This window comes from Impatiens glandulifera, chromosome 7 (assembly GCF_907164915.1).
Source record: "Impatiens glandulifera chromosome 7, dImpGla2.1, whole genome shotgun sequence".
Classification (NCBI taxonomy): Eukaryota; Viridiplantae; Streptophyta; class Magnoliopsida; order Ericales; family Balsaminaceae; genus Impatiens; species Impatiens glandulifera.
The window spans coordinates 12,213,379-12,236,431 of NC_061868.1; positions in this window are offsets into that span (position 1 = coordinate 12,213,379).

The following is a 23,053-nucleotide window of genomic DNA, read 5'->3' on the forward strand; positions in this document are numbered from 1 at the left end:
ATTAATATATATTTTATATATAATTTTTTTTATGAAGGTTTGATTCATATATTAAATTACAAATTACATGTTAGGAAATAATATGAAGAGTCACCAACTAAAAAAATTAAATTAAAGAAAGTGAAAAGTCTTTTTTAAATTATTAGTCTTTATATTTATTAAATTAATTTTAAAAATAATTTTTAATTTTGATTAAAATATATATTTTATTTTCTCTCCATATTTATTATAAACACGGTTATTTTAACCCTTTTTAAAAAATTTAATATAATTATATATTAGATTTTAAAAATATTTTTACTTTAGTTTTTAATTAAAATTTCTATAGTAATTAATTTTTTCTATTCATTATATATTTTATATCATGAACAAAATATATATATATATATATATATATATAATTTTAAAATAAATTCAACAAATGGTCTAGTGGTTAAGTGTTCACATTTCATATATGAGATTGGAGTTTGAGTTTAAATTAATATAAATTTATAAATATTAAAATGAAAGTGATAGTGCATGTGGGTGTGAATTGTAAATTAGCATGATGGGAGAATGATTGTTCATATTGAGAGTGAATGCATACTTGATGTGATGACATATGTGAGTTCCCACGTAAATGCTTCTATGAATTTGTGGTTGATGGGAATGTCAAAAGTAAGCATAAGATGATATATGTGAGTCCTTACGTAAATGCGTTTGTGAATTTTTGGTTAATAGAAAAGACCAAAAGTAATGGTAAGATGACATATGTGAGTCCCTACACAAATACATGTATGAACTTATGGTTGATTGGAAAAGTCAAAAGTATTTGTACAAATTACTCGAAGTATGTCTATAATGAGAGATCAATTAGATAATTCTTAAAATGAGGTAACTGTTAGATAAATTCATACCGGTTCAAATAAACCTAACTTAAACAAACTTCCTACGCAGGAACAAGGAACCGGACCGGATGAACAAGAGAACCGACTGAAGAAAACCTAACCGGTCAAGCTACCAAACCGATCAAGAGTATTCGGTACGTGACCGCACAGAGAAAGGATCGGCCAAAGCTCAAAACCGGAATCATCAGGAATAAGGAACCGGACCGGATGAACAAGAGAACCGACTGAAGAAAATCTAACCGGTCAAGTTACCATACCGATCAAGAGTATTCGGTACGTGACCGCACAGAGAAAGGATCGGCCAAAGCTTAAAACCAGAACCATCAAACAACCGATCACCTACAAGACAAGAATAACCGGAAGAGGTCCGGTTACTTCACTACCAAAAGACATTCGGCCAAGTCAAGAGGCCGACTAGTACAAGAAGACACTTTGGGTATCTGTTGAGAATGATACCAAAGGAACAGACTGAATACTTCCATATCCATGCAAGTCTGAGGAAAGACTGTAGGCTGCAGAAAACAGTACTACCGGATCTTTCTACTTCGGGATAAGCCAGAAAGGAAATCTTCAAAGTACAGACAACTGTCCAAGCAGACAGTGCCTATATCAAGTAAAAGACAAACCCAGCAGGTTTGCCTTACAGACCGGCAGGTCTGAAACAGGATACCAGGTCTGAGACGACCGGCAGGTCTGAGACACTGAATCACTGCATCCCTGATCAGCCAATCAGATTCAAGGCTTTGAAATATGACCGTTGGCATATTTCACCTATAAAAGGAGGCAGTTGCAGAAGAGTAAATGCGGGACATCAAGCAGACATTGAGCAGTTACTAAGTGGGACATTAAGTGAGACAAGTGAAGCGTTGAAAGCATTTACTACAAGTGATAACAGTGTGGTATTCTAAGAAAGCCTAAGTGCTAAATTCTAAGTGTGTGCTACAATTTCGGTGTAAATTGTACGGGTGTTATCGAGCAGGAAATAAGTCTCGATCGGATTGTATTTGTATTCCTTAGTGAATATCCTTCTCGCGGTTTCGAGAGGAAGGGGTGACGTAGGAGTTTTATCTCCGAACATCCATAAAATCTGTCTTGTGTTATTTACTTTCTGTTGGCTTCATTACATAACCGACTAACCTAACCATACCGCTCCAAACCAACTTCATACTGACCATACCGAATATCCAGATAACCGAAACCGACCCACCATTCTTCAAATTCTCTATCATCCGAAACCGACTCCGCCTATCATACACGTGTACCGCTTCAACTTGAAAGCAAACCTCTTCCGCGCTTGAACCTAGTTCAAGGGTTTGTGACAGGTTGTGTAGTATTGAAACCCCGGTGTTAATCTCTAACAGGATTAACCACCACCCTACGAGTGAGAACCGCTAACCGGTCCAACACCCGGTCCACCAGCGGCGACCTAGATCCTAACAATTGGTATCAGAGCAGTTAGTTTCAATACTCAAGCAAACATGTATCAAGATAGGCCTCCAATGCTAGAAGGTGATGACTTTGCCAACTGGAAGGCACGCATGCACCTGCACCTAGTCACCTTGGATGATGAAATGGAATTCATTCTAACCGAAGGACCGATAGTCATTGATAAAGACAGAAAAGAATGGACGGCTGAAGATAGGAGAAGGAACAATCTGGACAACCATGCAAGAAACCGGATCTCCAACAGCGTGGACAGAAACACATACTGCAAGATCAGAGACTGCCAAACCGCGAAGGAGACATGGAACACGGTTATCCAGATCTTTGAGGGAAATGAAAGAACCAAAGAGAACAAGATAATGGTGGCCACACAGAGGTTTGAAAGCATCAAAATGAAACCAGGGGAAACTATGAAAGAATACAGTGACCGGTTCACTGGTGTATTAGATGAGTTGGCAAATCTGGGTAAGAAGTATGACAACAAAGAGGTCATTATGAAGGTCTTGAGATCTCTTCCGAGTGCTTGGGATATAAAGACGATGGTCATGAGAGAATCAAAGAGCCTACGTAAGATGAAATTGTACGATGTATTCGAAGATCTCAAGGCTTATGAGTTCGAGATGAATTCCAGAACTGAAGAGGAAGTCTCGGCCTCAACGTCAACTAGAGCACTGTTCACATCTACGGAACCGGCTGCACCTGTCCCTACCCCTATATCTACACCTGCACCGGTACCGACTCCTGCACCTGCACCGATCAGAACCGCCGAACAGTTTACTGAGGACGCCATGGCAATGCTTGCACAGAAGTTTGGGAGGTTCATGAAAAGGAGCCAACCGACAAACAACTACTATGGTGACAAATCCAATGTAAGATGTTATAACTGTAACTGTATGGGACATTTTAAGTGGGAATGCAGGAAACCAAGGAGAGATACCCAGAAACCAGACTACCAAAATAACCGGAACAACTATCAACAAACCGGTGAAGGAAGTGAAGTACCGAAAGCACTGATAGCCGATGATGGAGGAAGCCTATGGGCTCACAGTGACAGTGACGATGACCTCACATGTCTCATGGCAAATGAGGAACAGGTATTTGACTCTCCTTGTGATGAATTCACTAAAGATGAGTTATATGAAGCATTGAATGACATGGTAGAAGAATATAAGAACCTATTGACCATGTTACCTAAGCACCTCAACATCAAAACCGATCCCATAGTACCTATCCCAGTAGAACCAGAGGTACCCATCATAACCGAACCGGAAGCCATACAACCTGATGATACTCATACCCTAGAAACCGAATTAGACCTTAAGATTCGAACAACCCAGTGAGTCGACTAGAGAACTAACCGAGAAAGAGAATGCCAGATTTCAGTATACGATGGCCGCCTATAGGAGATCTAGCGATATAGTAAAGAACCTGAATAAAGAATACAGGCATCCACGTTGTAAGAATGGCCTAGGGTACACAGAGACCAGATCTAAAGACCGAAAATCCATATGGAAAGCAAAGCTTACAAAAGGAAACCTTCCCTTTATAAAATTTCTTAAGAGCACCTGTACAGCTGAAGAAGAGGAGACCGCGTATTATAGGGAAGAAAAGACAAAGTACGATTATGTTGGTCCAACCGATTCATGGCTCGACCTTGAGAAAAGAAAAGCAGAAATCCTCAAATATAAGAAAGATTTCCCTGAACCACGTAGATCAAACTATAGATCATCAAACCAAAGACCATCGTCATTTAGGTCATCTGTAGGGAAACCGAAATACACCAGACCAAGTGTGAGGAGAACAGTTGAAACTTTAGCAAAGAAGACTGTTCGACTTATCAAGGTTTGGGTACCTAAGGGACTAATCGCATGTGGACCCAAGTAAATGTGGGTACCAAATAGTTGTAAATATGTAATTTTTGCAGGATCCAAAGAAACGGCTAGGAAACTCTGAATGGTTCTTGGACAGTGGTTGCTCCAGGCACATGACCGGAAATAGCAATCTGCTAACCGACATTAGATCAGTAACCGGTGCTCCAATCACTTTCGGTGACAACTCTAAAGGTAAAACCGTGGGCAAGGGTAAGATTGTCCATGGTAACCTAACTATTGATAATGTACTTCTAGTTGAAAACCTACGTTTTAATCTACTTAGCATTAGCCAAATGTGTGATGCCGGATACACAGTAGAATTCCTTAAACATGCATGCTTAGTTAAGAACTCTCAAGGGATAGTACTACTAACCGGAAATAGGATAGGTAACATTTACAAGGTAGACTGGAAAACTAGAGTAGAACACCCTATATGCATGATAGCTAAAACTGATCAAACCTGGCTATGGCACAAAAGATTAAACCATCTAAACATGAAAACCTTAAACTACATTCGTGGTAAGAAATTAGTTGAAGGCATCCCAGATATAGTATTTAACCAGGATAAGGTTTGTTCAGCATGCCAGATGGGTAAACAAACTAGGTCATCATTTAAGAGCAAAGGAAATCTCCAATCTAGCCGATGCCTAGATCTTCTTCACATGGATTTATTTGGACCGATTCAGGTCATTAGTCTAGGAGGTATGCTTTACACCATGGTAGTTATTGATGATTACTCTAGATATACATGGGTAATATTTTTACCATCTAAACGTGAAACGGTATCAAACCTAATCAACCTCCTTAAGCGTTTGCAAAATGAAAAATCAACTCATATAAATTGCATTCGAAGCGATAGAGGTACCGAATTTACTAATAGCACATTAACTGCATATCTTGATGAATCCGGCATTAGACACGAGTTGTCTAGTGCTAGGACTCCTCAACAAAATGGCCTGGCCGAGAGAAGAAACCGGACTCTCAAGGAAGCCGCACGGTCCATGATAGCCGACTCCGGCATTGCTCAGAAATATTGGGCTGAAGCTATCAACACTGCATGCCATACACAAAATCGGTCTTTGATAAACAGATTTCACAACAAAACACCATATGAGGTTTATTTTAACAGAGTTCCTAAACTTAAATACCTCAGGATTTTCGGCTGTAAATGTTATATTCATAATAATGGTAAAACTCAACTCACTGCTTTTGATGCAAAGACCGACACCGGCATTATGCTGGGATACTCTTCAGTAAGCAAAGCATATAGAGTGTACAACAATAGAACTGCAACCATGGAGGAAACAATTCACGTTGTTTTCGATGAATCGGTTGAAAGCAACACTGCTTCGTGCTTTGATCTTCATAACAGACTGGAAAATAATGATATTCATTCTGATAGCGAAGATGAGACTCCGGTCTTCAGGGGATTTGTCCATGACCTAATGGGTAATATTGACACCCAGCCGGATCAAGCTGTTTCACAGCAGGAAGCTGACACTTCGGTCCAACCCGAGGAAGCCGGTCGGTCTGACAATCTTGGTCAGCCTACCGACATGTCTAGCCTTGATCAATTAAACGGTAACTCGGTAGACACCCTTGAACTGAATCTCAGAAGAAACAGTAAACATCCTCCTGAGCAAATTATAGGTGACCCTTCAGAACCTGTTCGAACTAGGAGTCAACTTCTGGAAGGATATTTTAACTCTGCTTTTATATCCCAGATTGAACCGAAAAGAATAGATGAAGCATTGTCAGATCCGGATTGGATCTTGGGAATGCAGGAAGAGCTAAACCAGTTCGAGAGTAGTAAAGTCTGGTACTTAGTTCCCAGACCGAAAGAAAAATCGGTCATAGGAACAAGATGGGTATTCAGAAACAAACTCAATGAGGACGGTCTGGTCACGAGGAACAAAGCCAGATTAGTGGCTCAAGGCTACAAACAGGAAGAAGGCATTGACTTTGAAGAGTCTTTTGCTCCTGTAGCCAGGATTGAAGCCATTAGGATCTTTCTTGCATTTGCTGCTTTCAAAAACTTCAAAGTTTTTCAAATGGATGTTAAAAGTGCATTTTTGAACGGTGATATACGAGAAGAAGTGTATGTTGAACAGCCACCCGGCTTCAAAAATGCTGCACTTCCAAACCATGTATACCGGCTAAACAAAGCTTTATACGGTCTAAAGCAAGCACCAAGAGCCTGGTATGATACACTGACCGCATTCCTATTAGAGCATGATTTTACCATCGGTTCAGTGGATAAGACCTTGTTCAAATTTGAAAAGAAGGAACATATCCTACTTGTTCAAATCTATGTAGATGATATTATTTTTGGTTCCACCGATCCCAAGCTTTGTGACAAATTTTCAAAAATGATGACTGACAAATTTGAAATGAGTATGATGGGAGAATTAAGTTTCTTCCTAGGTCTTCAGGTTAAGCAACTCAAGGAAGGAACATTCATCAGTCAACCGAAATATACCAAGGAGCTTCTAAAGAAATTCGGTATGGACACCTGCTCCTCGGCGGCCACTCCAATGAGTTCATCCATTAAATTGGACAGGGATGATGAAGGGCAATCAGTAGATCAGATTGCATACCGGGGCATGATCGGCTCCCTGCTATATCTGACAGCAAGCAGACCGGACATCCTGTTTGCAGTTGGTGTATGTGGGAGATTTCAAGCAAATCCAAAGCAATCCCACTACACAGCCGCAAAAAGGATACTGAAGTATCTAAAGGGTACACCTGATGTCGGTCTGTGGTACCCAAAGGACTCATCATTCAATCTAACGAGCTATTCAGACGCAGACTATGCAGGCTGCAAGATTGACAGAAAGAGCACCAGCGGAACATGTCAGTTCCTTGGTGACCGACTGGTATCATGGCATAGCAAGAAGCAGACATCCGTGGCTACATCAACCGCAGAAGCTGAATACTTGGCGGCCGGAAGTTGCTGTTCTCAACTTCTCTGGATCCAACAGCAGCTGAAGGACTTCGGTATTACAGCCGAAGAGTCCCCAATTTTCTGTGACAACACAAGTGCCATTGCGATTACATACAACCCGGTTCTCCATTCCAGAACCAAGCACATCGACATAAGACATCATTTCATTCGAGAGCATGTCACACTGAAGCATATCCGGCTGGAATACGTACCCACCGATCAACAAGTAGCCGATATCTTCACAAAGCCTCTACAGGAAGCTAAGTTCTCTCAATTTAGACTTACTCTCGGATTAACCGATATTAGTCAAATCCTTCCAAAGGATACTTAAAGGAAAGTCGGTTCAGACAGACAAACCGGTAACTTTTCCTAAGATGTTGAACTTTGAATCTTCGGGGTATCTGTGGAAGAACCGCCCAGTTTATCAGATAGAGTAAACCGACCGGCTATCTGGTGGAAACACCACGTAACCGCATCGGGATGAACAACTGAAAGCTGACCGGTTCGGAAGAAGATTATCCCAGAATATTTGACATTCAAACAAAAGAGGAATAATTATCAAAGGTTAAAGGTCTCTGTTCTGCATCATTACCTTTTAGAATAAATCTGGTCGTGCCTAAAAAGACGTGAAGATCTTTTGATATCTTTCACGGATCAGGCCTATGACCGACACCTAGACTGCACACATACCCATTTTGGTGAATAACCGTTTATCCTGCAGTTAATACAGGTCATTCCTTTTAATGTCTGGACAATAGGTTAGCCCCAAAAACAGTATTTAAAGGAAGCGTCATTTCACTTAATCACTCACAACTCAATACACTCTTTCCCTCCCTAAAGCAAAGAAACTCACAAGAACATCATCTCTCTCTAAAGCATCCTGACAATGTCTACCTTCACAAACATCCTACAAGTGAACTTCGAATCATGCTCCAGTACAGATCACTATGATCTATACCGAATGATCAAACAACTGGAGGATACCGGTCTCCAGTACTTCCTAGATGATAATCAACTCATCTATCCTCAGTCCGTCATTGAGTTTTTCAACAATTCCAGGGTGTACCGGGGGACACCTTACTTCAACACCCACATCCAATCAAAAGTTAGGGGTGCTATCTTTGACTTCACCGAGCAAGACTTTGCTCGGTGCTTCAATCTGCCCAAACAAGGGCTCACGGACCTTAATCCTCCAGCCGACACCAAGGCTGAGGTCTCTCTCTCTCTCTCTCGATCAGATGAGCCAGTCGATGATCATGGCTCCAAATATCCCTTGAGGGCTGAATACCAGCTCCTAAATGACATAATAGGGAGGAGCATCCTCGGGAAAGATGTAACCCACACATATTGCACGGTAACGTTCAATATGATGGCAGCCATCATAACGAGGACGCCGGTCAACTGGTCCAGGGTGCTGTTCGACGTCCTGATCTGGATAATCGGCACCAGGTCGGTGGCGTTCATTCCCCAGATCAGCCGGCTGTTTGAGGAGCTCGGGGTCCCAACCTGTCCAGGCGAAGGTTTGGACCGCAGCCAAGTGTTCACCAAGGAAATCATCGACTCGTTCTACGATCGGGTTGAAGAGAGGAGGAACCATTAGATCACTCCTTCTTGCATCCGGTCATTTTGCTTCATGCACCGGATGTATTATTATTCAACTCAGATCTGACCATATCGGCTTCATCCATGTCCACTTCGGTTTTATTTCTGTTTTTCATTTCTGTATGACATATTTCGGCTTTATCTCTATCACTTTCGGTCTCCATCTAATCAATGTTGTTTATGTGATAAATGCACTTAATGAGATAATCTTATTTAATGAGATAACTCCCAACCACCCGCACATTTAATCTCTAACTAATCTGGTTGGTTTCCAACGAATACTTACCTCGAGATCTGCAAACCGCCTCTTCCCAATGCACTTTGGAAATGAAAAGATTCTCTTCCTTAATAAAACAAAAATAACAATCAATGCTCTGATTTTCCCTCCAAAAACAATTCTATATAAGGAGCCATTCTCTCTTCACTTTCTCACATTCACGATCACTTGCACCCTCTTGAATCTCTCTCTCTCTCTACATCATCATCATGCCAAGCCGAACATTGGGAAATTTTCTAAGTGTTGACTTCGGCTCATGCTTGGCCGAATGGGACTACGATCACCCAAAGAAACACATGTTTGAAAGTCTCATTGTTACCGGTCTTCAAGCCTTCCTTGCCGAATCCGGCCCCATACTAACTGAGGATGTAAAGGAATTCTTCAGAAATGCGGTCAACTGGGGAGATCGCATTGTCACAACTGTAAGGAACCACACCTTCCGGCTCGATGAAGCCGAATTTGCTGCCCTTTTCAATCTGCCCAAAGAAGGGTTCTCTGACTTTCCGGCCTTGGTGGGCACTGATGAGTACTACTATGTGTACCGCTGCTTAGGAACCTTCGAGACGGTGGAAACCTATGGGTTAAAAACCCGCCTCGGTAAAAGCACTCAACTACTTCTTGAGATTGTCACTCGGTCCATTCTGTGCCAATCTGTAAATCAGCGGTTCTCAAAGAATACCTATAATATGATGACCCACATCTACAACCACACGCCCATCAATTGGGCAGCGGTCCTTTTTCAAACTTTGAGGAAAATGGTGCGGACCAAGAAAGGTCTCGGCTTCGCACCACACATCAGCAAGTTCATCCTCAAGTACCGGCCAGACTTTGAACCGGGCACACCGGCATCCCCCTCAAACATTCTCGATAAAGATGCCGTGGTGGAAAAGTACTCCAAATTCGTGTTTACTGGTTAAACATCTTTATTTAAATGTCTTCCTTTCGATCCTATCGGTTTCAATTATAATAAAATACTGTTTCAGTCTTGATCGCCTCTCTTTACTTCTTGCATTTATCTAACATAACCGGCATCATATCATTCGTATCCGGTTTCATAAAATGTTTAAAACTGCTAAACACCGAGCAATCAAAATAGCCGAAACACTATTAGAAACCGATCCGTCATTCGGTATCAAGGAAAAGATTGCGTCACCGATGACATAGCCAAAATTTTGGAGGGAAATCTCCCGCCTAACAAAACCGCCCACCGTTTCGTACGAAACCGCTCAGACTGACACATTTCATTTTGGAGGGAAATTTCCCGCCCATTCGTGATGGGACGGTTTGGCTTCCAAACCGCGCCTATAAAAGGGGGCCTTCGTCATATTCTTCTTCATTCTCACAAATTCACTTTCTCTCTCTACACTTCTAAAATCCTTCGAAGCCGATTTCTTTCATTTTCAGAATCCTCAAAACATGGTTCGTCGTGATGCGGCATTGTTCAAATTATATTCTCAAGTAGATTTTGAGGAGATTCGGCAATATGGAACGACCGAGGCAAAAGAAGTAGCTAACCGGCTGATTGAGACCGGTTTGGAACATCTACTTAACGGTCCTCACATAATATACAAGGAAGCGGTAGAAGAGTTCTTCAAAACCGCAACCATCTCCTACGACAGGATCCTCGCAACGGTGTGCGGTTCTCAAATAGAGATTACCGAGGCAGTAGTGGCCGAGAGTTTGCGTCTCCCAACTACCGGCATGGATGCTATGGCAGAAATGGACGAGGATACATATAGAACAGCCTGCCAACTTCTATCGGCAACCAACGAACCGCTTACTACATCCGGCAAGAAACAAATGCTGAGACCGGAGCTCATTCCGGCATGTGACGTCTTTGCCAGGGCGATCCTGGCAAGGGGAGGAAACTTCAGTAATCTAACCAGGGACAAAATAAAGATGATTTTTCGTCTGATGGATGGAACGAAGATTAACTGGGCAAGGGCGGTGTTCAGCAACCTTATGGGAATGGTAAGACCGGGCTCGGACAGATCTTGGGGATATGCAGTTCAACTCGGCAAAATCTTCTTACATCTGAAGATCAAAGTCGGTCTCGGTGTTGGAATACGAAAAAGCAGCATCATTCGATCAAAGCAATTTCTTCCACGAAAGCCGTCGGCTTCAAGCTCCACAGATGGCCAAAAGAAGAAAGCCGCAAAGAAAAAGACCCCGGCGAAAGAAAACACCGGAGGAAAGAGGAAGGAAAAGGTAGTTTTCGAAGAACCTCCTCAACAAACAGAGGATGAGGAGTGGGCTGATGAGGAAGCCGAAACAGAAGGAACCGAGTATAGAACGGATCAGGAGGACGATCTCTCGGCTCGGACTCCGACCGATGCCGAACAAAGTTTCAACCCTCAGACCACCGAGGATGGGGAAGGGAATCATGAGGGAGCCGATCAAGAAGGCCTCAGCAGGGAAGAAGCCGATGAGGCCGAGGCCGAAAGACTAGCCCAGAATATCTTTCAGGGCATTATCAAAAGAAACGTGGACGTTATCAGTTTGTACTTGGAATGGCACGATTACCGGTTCAACTCTAAATATAAAGATATCCTACAGGATTTCGATTCGGTAAAATGCATCAACAGATTGGAGGAAGTGGAGGACCATATCTTAAGCCTCACAAAATCCAATACCATTCATGAGGTACAATGCCGAACTGGCCTGCTGATACCGAGAAGTCAGCTTCGACAGATAAGAAAGCGTATCAGAAAGATTAAGGAAGAATATGCCGAAGAGGGATCGGTGTCTACCGTAGCACCGCTAGTAGTAGAAAAGCTCGAAAAAGGCAAATTGGAGTTACACCAAGAGATAGCGCGGTTAGAAGCAATCTGCGTTCAGAAACAAGTTCCAGTATATACCGCTCCGGTCGTCGAAGATTTTCAAATGGACTGGGCATCAACTTCAAGGGAAGACACCGCGACACCGAGGGACTTTGAGACTCCGATGCCAGATGATGATGAGGTACCAAGAACTGATGAGGTACCGTCTCCAAGAACTGATGAGGTACCGTCTCCAAGAACTGTTGAGGTACAATCTTTAGAGGATGTCGAGGTACCGATCCTGAAAAATGCGGCACTGGCCTTGGAGAAGACGGTCACATTAGAAACACCTACTGAGGTTGTTGAAATACTGGACTCCGATGTTGAGAGAGCCGACCCTAATCAGACCGAGCAGTCCGCTCCCACTCCTCCACCGGCAACCACCGTCTTCGTTCCTCCTAAGGAATGGATTGATGACCTATTTCAAAAATTTGAAGTGGTTGTTTCAAAGCGGATTGAGGACCGACTCCGGCAATTTGAAGCATCAACATCAGAGAAGATTGATGACCGAATAACTGAACACAACGTCTCCAAGCTTCAACCGCTCAAGGATAGATGTGAGACCGCTTTCGATTCGGCCATGCAGTTCGTCGATGTGACAAAGAAAGTTGTGGATCATCATCAAACGCGCCTGGAGCAACTTACCACCGGACTATGGGAAGAGGCCGGTGAGCGAGCAAACTGTGCTCAGCATATTTTAGCTCTGGAGGGTCTCACTTCGGAATTAAAGAAGGATTTCGAACGGGTCGACCCAACAATTGAACGAGTCTCGGCACTGGAAAAGAAGAACGAAGATCTCGAGGCCGAGGTAAAGGCACTCACTGCACAAATGGCCGAGATCCTGAAAGCTAAGGAAGCCGCGGATGCCGCTGCTATAGAGGCCGATGCTCTGGTTGCTAAGAGAGTCCAGGAAAGGCTGGACGCCGAGGTTAGCAGAGACAAAGAGGCGCCACGGGCGACTCAGCTGACCGAAGACGAAATAGAGGCCGAAAGAATACGAAGGGCTGAGATCATGTATCCAGGATATGCTGAGAAATTGGCAAGACAGGTTGCGGCGGATGCCGAACGATTAGAAACGGAGCAACAAAGGCTGACGGGCTTTGCAAAGGAAAATGAGAAAAAGAAGAAGGCAGCCGCTTCCGCTTCAGCGCCAGCAACTTCCGTTTCAGCACCGGCAGCCTCAGCTTCGGCATCAAAGAAAAGAAAGAGGCCGGCCAGTAAGAAAGTTCGAATCCTCGAAACGCTCAACACGATCTCTGAACCAGCTGAAACAGGCCCCTCACAGCAAGAAGACCTAATCGAGGAAGAGGTCGTAGAACAGTTGCGGTCTCGATCAAAAAGGCCACAATCCTCTCAACCGCAACCGCCAGCACCACCAAAGAGAAAGAAGAGCGCCTACGAATTCACGGACTCAGAATAGGGACTCTCCTTCCTTTCTTATTCGTCTTAAGTTTTTAGGCTTTGTCTTTTTCGGTTCGCTATAAATATATATAAAGTTATTTTTGAATACCGGCCTTATTTTGCATTCTTACATAATTTTGATAATTTTAAATAAAATAATCAAAAAGGGAGAAATTGTTAGATAAATTATAGAGATTCTTCCAAAAGCAGAGATTCTTTTAAACCCCTCCCTTAAAATTTTTCGAAAAATTCTCTAAGTCTTTTTCAAAAATCGGCCAAACAAAACAACCGGCCTACGGTTGCATTCTTACATAATTTTGATAATTTTAAATAAAATAATCAAAAAGGGAGAAATTGTTAGATAAATTATAGAGATTCTTCCAAAAGCAGAGATTCTTTTAAACCCCTCCCTTAAAATTTTTCGAAAAATTCTCTAAGTCTTTTTCAAAAATCGGCCAAACAAAACAACCGGCCTACGGTTGCATTCTTACATAATTTTGATAATTTTAAATAAAATGATCAAAAAGGGAGAAATTGTTAGATAAATTCATACCGGTTCAAATAAACCTAACTTAAACAAACTTCCTACGCAGGAACAAGGAACCGGACCGGATGAACAAGAGAACCGACTGAAGAAAACCTAACCGGTCAAGCTACCAAACCGATCAAGAGTATTCGGTACGTGACCGCACAGAGAAAGGATCGGCCAAAGCTCAAAACCGGAATCATCAGGAATAAGGAACCGGACCGGATGAACAAGAGAACCGACTGAAGAAAATCTAACCGGTCAAGTTACCATACCGATCAAGAGTATTCGGTACGTGACCGCACAGAGAAAGGATCGGCCAAAGCTTAAAACCAGAACCATCAAACAACCGATCACCTACAAGACAAGAATAACCGGAAGAGGTCCGGTTACTTCACTACCAAAAGACATTCGGCCAAGTCAAGAGGCCGACTAGTACAAGAAGACACTTTGGGTATCTGTTGAGAATGATACCAAAGGAACAGACTGAATACTTCCATATCCATGCAAGTCTGAGGAAAGACTGTAGGCTGCAGAAAACAGTACTACCGGATCTTTCTACTTCGGGATAAGCCAGAAAGGAAATCTTCAAAGTACAGACAACTGTCCAAGCAGACAGTGCCTATATCAAGTAAAAGACAAACCCAGCAGGTTTGCCTTACAGACCGGCAGGTCTGAAACAGGATACCAGGTCTGAGACGACCGGCAGGTCTGAGACACTGAATCACTGCATCCCTGATCAGCCAATCAGATTCAAGGCTTTGAAATATGACCGTTGGCATATTTCACCTATAAAAGGAGGCAGTTGCAGAAGAGTAAATGCGGGACATCAAGCAGACATTGAGCAGTTACTAAGTGGGACATTAAGTGAGACAAGTGAAGCGTTGAAAGCATTTACTACAAGTGATAACAGTGTGGTATTCTAAGAAAGCCTAAGTGCTAAATTCTAAGTGTGTGCTACAATTTCGGTGTAAATTGTACGGGTGTTATCGAGCAGGAAATAAGTCTCGATCGGATTGTATTTGTATTCCTTAGTGAATATCCTTCTCGCGGTTTCGAGAGGAAGGGGTGACGTAGGAGTTTTATCTCCGAACATCCATAAAATCTGTCTTGTGTTATTTACTTTCTGTTGGCTTCATTACATAACCGACTAACCTAACCATACCGCTCCAAACCAACTTCATACTGACCATACCGAATATCCAGATAACCGAAACCGACCCACCATTCTTCAAATTCTCTATCATCCGAAACCGACTCCGCCTATCATACACGTGTACCGCTTCAACTTGAAAGCAAACCTCTTCCGCGCTTGAACCTAGTTCAAGGGTTTGTGACAGGTTGTGTAGTATTGAAACCCCGGTGTTAATCTCTAACAGGATTAACCACCACCCTACGAGTGAGAACCGCTAACCGGTCCAACACCCGGTCCACCAGCGGCGACCTAGATCCTAACAGTAACAATATTAGTAAGTCGAAGTTTATTTTGGTGAAATATTAGTTGTTTTTAAATCAAAATTTTAAATACATTTTATTTAGCTTTAGTCACGAAATTAGTGATATGAGAGGTCGATTGGGGTATGCCAAAAATAAGGGTAAGATCGATACAAAATGATCGAATTGAAGCCTAATGAGAGATCAATTAGAGAATGCTTAAAGCGAGGTTAAATATTAGTAAGTTAAAATTTTATTTTGGTAGAATATTAATTATTTTTAAATTAAAAATTGAACTATATTTTTATTTAACATTATCAATATTATCTTTGAAAGATAAGATATAATAATATGTGTAAGTCAGAATTTGAGGAATGAGAGAATATGGTTCGAACTGAGAGAGTGAGTGTTAGTCACAAGATTAATAATACGAGAGGTCGATTGAGAAATGTCAAAAATAAGGATAAAATCAGTACAAAATGTTTAAAGTAAAGTCTAATGAGATATATATAGATTGTTTAAACTTTAAAGTGAGGTAACAAATAAGTCGAAGTTTATTTTGATGGATTATTAGTTTTTTTTTAAATTAAAAATTTAAATATATTTTTGTTTATCCATATTATTAGTATTATTATTTTTTTTATAAAACGATAAGATAATTTATAATAAAATTTTATTAATTAATTAATATTTTAAAAAACCAGGATATTAATAATGAGTGAGGGTAAATGTCACTAAAAAGTGCTCGAAATAAAATAAAGATTAATATGAAGTTAATTGAGAAATGTTTGAAGTGATGTCACAAGATTAATAAATCTTGAATTTATTTTGGGTGGTCAAAAAATGATCAATATCATTTTCTAAAGTAGAATGAATATTAGTTTTTTTTACAAATTCTTTCTAAAATAAAAAATTTAACTATTTTTTTATTTAACCATTATTAATATTATTTTTTTATAATATGATAATATATTTATAATAAAAGTTTAATAAATAAAATAATATTTTAAATAACTCAAAAATTAGTAATGAGATATTGTATTACAATAATGTTCTACAGTAAGGTAACAAAATTAATAATAAGGTCTATTGAAGAATATTTGAAATAACATCACAAAATTAGTAAGTTTAAATTTATTTTGGGTGAAAAAAATTGATCAATTAATTTTTAAATACGAATAAATATTAGTTTTTTTTTAAAAAAAATAGAAAAATTTAACTATTCTTTATTTAATTATTAATAATATTTATTTTTTTATCAGATTATAAGATATTTTATAAAATAATATTGTAAAGGACCCGAAGATTAATTATAAAATAAAATGGTAAAACAAAGATCAATATTATTATAATTAACAAGTTTAAATTTATTTTTGTTGAAAAAAAGATTAATATTAATTTTAAAAAAAATAGTTAACTCTATATTTTGACTTGTTATAAATAATGGATAAATATTTATTATTTTAATTTATAATATATTATAAATATTTTACACAAAATATTATAAAATTGAATTATTATTATTTTTAATAAAAATAATAATTAATATTATTTTTAAACAAAATAAAATAAAATAACAATTATACCTATAATAATAGGTATGTATATATACAGTTTTGAAACAAGAATTTTATGGTGTTAACATAAAAAAAGATGGTTAACAATTATATACAAGATAGGAAAGACACAACATATATTTTGTTTTAATATTATTTTCGTCAATTTAAAATAAAGTGATAATTTACGTTAAAAAATGGAAAAATGAAATTAAATCAATAAAACGTAAAAACTAAATTTTGAATAAAAATATTGACCATATTTACAAGATTTTATTTCGGTTGTCCCAATCTCAACAAAATTTCTATAAAAGAAAATTTACAATAAATATGAGATTAGATTACTTCACACCACATTAAAAAAATGGAACAAGTAAAAGAATAATATACACCCTATTCAATTTTATTAAACTTATATATTTTATATAAATAATGTCTAACAAGTACGATACTATAAAATTAATGTCAAACACGATATAATGATAAAATTTATGTAATTGAATTTAAATGATTATTAATTTTTTTTTATAATTCATGTGTAAAGTTGTAACTAAAAAAATAGAACTTTGTATTATCTTTTTATATAACAAAATTTAATTAAGGTAAAATTCCATATTTATTGTATTTATTATGTTTTTTTAAACTATTGAATATGACCATCATTGATATATTACAGTGATTCATTTTTTTTTTATAAAAATTTAATTTTAAATTTGGTATTAATTATTTCGCTTAAATTGTCTGTTTGTATCGCACGGAAATCCTTATAGTTAGATTAATGATTATAAATATATAATGAAAAAATAAATAAATAGTAATATAGGATGATGAAGATTATTTGTTTGAGTCATTTATTTTCATGATATGATTTGATAATCTCGGTCTCGGTTAATTAATGCTTATATATCTTATGATAATGTTTGTTTATCAATTCAGATCTTCTGCTACTGATTCCCGTATTCCCCTGTTGCGGACCAATCAAATTGCAGCATTATTATTATATTAATAAATCAATCTAGGTAGGAGATGGAGGGAGAGAGAATCCGGAATCCGGGTTTCATTCCGGGTTCACACCAGACGCCGTTAACGGAAGAGCCTGTTAACGTCAGGAAATAATATAATATTCATATGATCCGGATAAGATATCTTCGCTCCGGGCACCATGTCAGAGGGAAGGGTGAGAAGCGAATGGAGCGAAGATTTCTCCGCCCAGGAGCCCTGACCCTCATGTAAACCCCCCAACCCACCCATGAGAAGACCGCTTGCCTGTCATAGAAATACACTTACCCGTGTATGTAAAGACCAAAATTACATGGATTTTATATTTCCGTTTATTAAATATTAATTCAATTTAATAAAAATCACATGCAGCGAACAAATCTTCGCTTCAATGACTTCATTCTTATTTTAATTTTTTATTAATTTTTTTTTGCGGGGAGACGCTCAGGAGTGAAGACTTATTCGTTTCAATTAATTTTAATAAAAACCTTCATGTAAACCCCCAACTCACCCATGAGAAGACCGCTTGCCTGTCATGGAAATACACTTATCCGTGTATGTAAAGACCAAAATTACATGGATTTTATATTTCCGTTTATTAAATATTAATTCAATTTATTAAAAATCACATGCAACAACCGAACAAATCTTCGCTTCAATCACTTCACTCTTATTTTTTTTTATTAATTTTTTTTGCGGGAAGACGCTCAGGAGCGAAGACTTATTCGCTTCAATTAATTTTAATAAAAACCTTCATGTAAACCCCCAACTCACCCATGAGAAGACCGCTTACCTATCATGTAAATACACTTACCCGTGTATATAAAGACCAAAATTACATGGATTTTATATTAATTCAATTTAATAAAAATCACATGCAGCGAACGAACAAATCTTTGCTTCAATTACTTCATTCTTATTTTTATTTTTTATTAATTTTGTTTACGAGGAGACGCTCAGGAGCGAAGACTTATTCGCTTTAATTAATTGATTTTCATAGAGAATACCCCTTCGCCCAGATTCAATGGAATGAATAGACGCTTTGTGAGAGAATATTTGTTCGCCTAGACCATGTTCCATGTAAAATGGATTGAATAGTCGATTTTCGAGAGAACACTTATTCACCCCTAGTCCAGGTGTATGTGAAATGGAATGAATAGTCGCTTTTCGAGAGAAGACTTGTTCGCCCAGGTTTCATGAATATATATACTCCATAATATGATTATTTTATAATCATTTCCGCCCGATTCATCTCTCTCTCTTCCTACCTCCTTTCACGGCGATTCGCAACCGGCTCCCCGTCGACCAGACCAGAAGCAACATCTTCACGTCTCCACAATGGTACGTACTCCTAAATAGTAACTTTTCACATTTAGGATTATGAAACCACTAAACCCTAGATTATGTTATATGATGTCGTTGTCTTGTTAATCTTTAGGAAACCCTACTCTCAAAATGTCACGTTGAATGAAAATCCATCTTATTTAGGAAAACTTACCTAGTGTTAGGGTTTAGGATATTATTTCCATGAAACCCTAGTAAATACTAACAAATACTGTTTTTTTTCATGCATGTACAGGCAACCGCAAATGCATCCGTCCAAAACTTTGGCAAAGACTGGATTTTATGCCCAAATCAATTAACAAGTGAAGATATAGTACTATTCTTGACATATATCCCTTTTTTTTCCATATTGTTTAAGTTTTCATCATGTTTATCTGAAATATTTATGATTGTTCTTAAACAGCACTTGATGCAACAATATGCTAATACATGTGGTGCCACGGTGACAATGAGGTGGCGAGACGATGTGACCCACGTCATAGCATCCACCGATGCTAATGGTGGATGCGGTCGCACTATCAAAGTATTGAAGGCAATATTGAACGGGAGTTGGGTCCTTACCATTGATTGTGAGACTCTATTATTCTTAACTCTTAACTCTTAACTCAATATTCATTTTCACATATATGAAACTAAAAATACCAATTGCTTTTGTACATGGATAAAATCATTAATCAGATCTAAATGTTACGTGGATGAGGAACCGTACGAGGTGCAGCGAGAAAATCATGGGACTGTGGGCGGTCCAAGAGCTGGCAGAATTCGGTATTTGAACAATGTAAGTTTTGTCTGATTCCTACTCCTCCTCCATATGATATTCAATTCTCCATGATTACTAAAAATGTTTTGTATTTTCTTTCAGCTACCGAAACTGTTCGACAATTACACCTTTATATTTGCAGGGGAATTCATCCCAGCTTACAAACAGGATCTGATGGGGTTTGTAATTGCTGGAGGAGGTACGACTAAAGAAATGGAGAATCCATTTGTTGAGCCCGAGGACGACAAAACTATAGTTGTATACGACAAGTCTCGGCACAATGTTAATGAACTTGTTTGGGTATTTGAGGCAGTGAATCCTTTGACGACATATTTGGATGTATTTGGTGTTCCTCACACAAGCTTGCTTGAATCCATTGCTGCTTGTGATTCGCAGCCTTTATTTACATAGACATGCGTTGGTTGAATTTGTTACTGAATATTTGAATATTTGGCATTCTTGAATTTGTTAATGTTATTTTTGATTTCAGATTTCTCTTTTTTGTTCTTAGAATTGTATTTTTTTTAAACAACAACATTATATTAAACGAAATCTTGAAACATGAAATAATGTATAACTTGAAGTATAAATTTTTATTCATTTATTAATACATAACAATCTATGTAACTTAAGCGCTCCTAACGTGATAAATTTATATATGTTGTAAAACAATTGTGAAAATAATATTTTGAAAACAATTGTCAAAATAATATTGTGAAGCAATCTTCGCTTTCTGATTGATTGATTAATATTAATTCATAATAATTTTATTCATTTAATTATTAAAATGAAATATTTTTTTTATCAAGTCACCTCACCGCCACCTAACACCACCTTTTCATTAAATGCTGCATGGCAGCAAGCCATGCTGCTAAGCTAGACTAAGTTTGTACTATTTTCTCTCTCACCTGTCCGAGAAGCAGTCGACCATTTCTTCGCCGGAGTGATACTCCATTGTCTACCATCGACCTTTCCTTCGCCGGAGAGTTCATTATAATATCAATCCATCTTCCTAAATTAAAATGGTATGTTTTTGAATGTCATCTTCCTTCTCTACTTTTCGTCACAACGTTTTTTATGTTTTTTGAATACTCGACATGAAATGTTCAGTTCTTATTGATTATCAGGAAGGAATACACATGAGCGAGAATGATATGAACGAGAATGATATTAATGATTTAAGGTATATTGTTTAACTTCTCTAATTTTTTTCGTTCATATTTAAGCGAAGATCCCTTCACTTATAGGATTTTTGATAATAGCTTTTAAAGCGAAACTCTCTTCGCTTAATATTTCAATGTGAATAATAGTGAAGTGAAGTGCTCTTCGCTTATATTGCCTTCATTTTACAATCATCTATAAGTTTTGGTTAGTTGAAGATTTATTTTCCAAGTGTTCTCAAATTTAACAGCGAATCTGCTAGTTGTCGTCGTCAATTGAATTTCGATGAAAACGGCCAACCTTTGGAGGACATCGAAGCCAACTTAATTCCACATTTAGGTAGGGAATTTGAGAGTGAAGAAGAAGGCTACGTATTCTATTTAGCATACGCTAAACTAATAGGATTTGGTATAAGGCGCAGTTCAAAACATGTTGACAACGATGGTAAAATATTGGATAGAGTTTTTTGTTGTAGTGCATAGGATGAACGGGTAAAAGACAAACGTGATGTCTATGTGAGACGTAGCCGTTCTTTGACAAGGTTCGGTTGTAAAGCTAAATTGAGGATAAAGAGGGCAGATAATGGAAAGTTCCAAGTGGTAAATTTTATTTGTGAGCATTGTCATCCTTTTGCAAGTCCAAAGAAAACTCACCTGTATAGATGTCATAGGAATATTTCTGCAGTTGCAGGCTTACATATCGAGATTTCCACTAACGTGGGAATTCCTCCTAAGGCATCACATGCTCTAATGTCTAAACAAATCGGTGGAAGGGAGAATCTAGGTTTTCTTCCTGAGGATTACAAAAATTACATGCGAACGAAAAGAACCAGAGACTGTAATTTTGGGGATAAATGGGGTGTATTAGAGTATTTGCAGAAAAAATAATCAAATGATCCAGGTTTTTATAATGCTTTTCAATTTGATGCGGACGATTTGATAACGAATATTTTTTGGTGTGATTCCAACATGCGGCCTGGTTATTCATACTTCGGAGACGTTGTCAGTTTTGACACCACCTACAAGAAGAATAAGGAAGGTCGTCCAATTGTGCTTTTTGTAGGTGTGAATCATCACAAACAATCAATTATTTTTGGTGCAGTTCTATTATACGATGAAACTGCAATGACTTTTGAATGATTGTTTGATACTTTCACCAAAGCTATGCGTGGGAAAAAACCAAAAACCATTCTTACAGATCAAGACGCGGCCATGGCTAAGGCCTTGTCGTCTACATGGCCCGAAACAAATTATCGTTTATGTATTTGGCACATATTTCAAAATGCAGCCATACATCTTAGCTCCGTGTTCCATAATTTCAGAGAATTTTCGAAGGATTTTTCTTCATGTATATATATTTTTGAAGAAGAGATAGAGTTTGTTGAAGCTTGGAATCAAATGTTGACAAACTACGGGCTTGAAAACAACGACGGGTTGAAACGTATGTTTTACATTAGGCGAAAGTGGGCATTAGTCTATGGACGACAAATGTTTTGTGCTGATATGACGACAACACAGAGAAGTGAGAGTATGAACAGTGTGTTGAAAAGGTACTGCTCCTACAAACACAAGTTTTTAGAATTTTTCAAACACTTTGAAAGACTAATCGATGAAAGAAGATATGATGTGTTGAAGGCTGATTTCAAATCAATTACCAGCCAACCAAGTCTGAACTATCCAGTTTTGATCTTAAAGGATGTCTGCAAAGTTTACACCCCAGAGGTATTTAAGTGCTTTGAACAACAATGGTTTATGGCGCATGATTGTGGTGTAGAAATGTTAGAGGATGTCGACACACACAGAAAATATAAGTTAACCCCCCACACTATGAGATGCTCTCATACAGTTACAGTTCATAAGAATGATGATAAGAATATCGAGTGTAGCTGCTGTAAATTTGAATTTGGCGGGATTTTGTGTGCTCACATCCTAAAGATTTTCACTACGATTGACGTGTTGAAGATTCCTCATGCGTTGATATTGAAGAGGTGGACAAGAACAACCAAAGATGGATTATTTGGAACTGATCC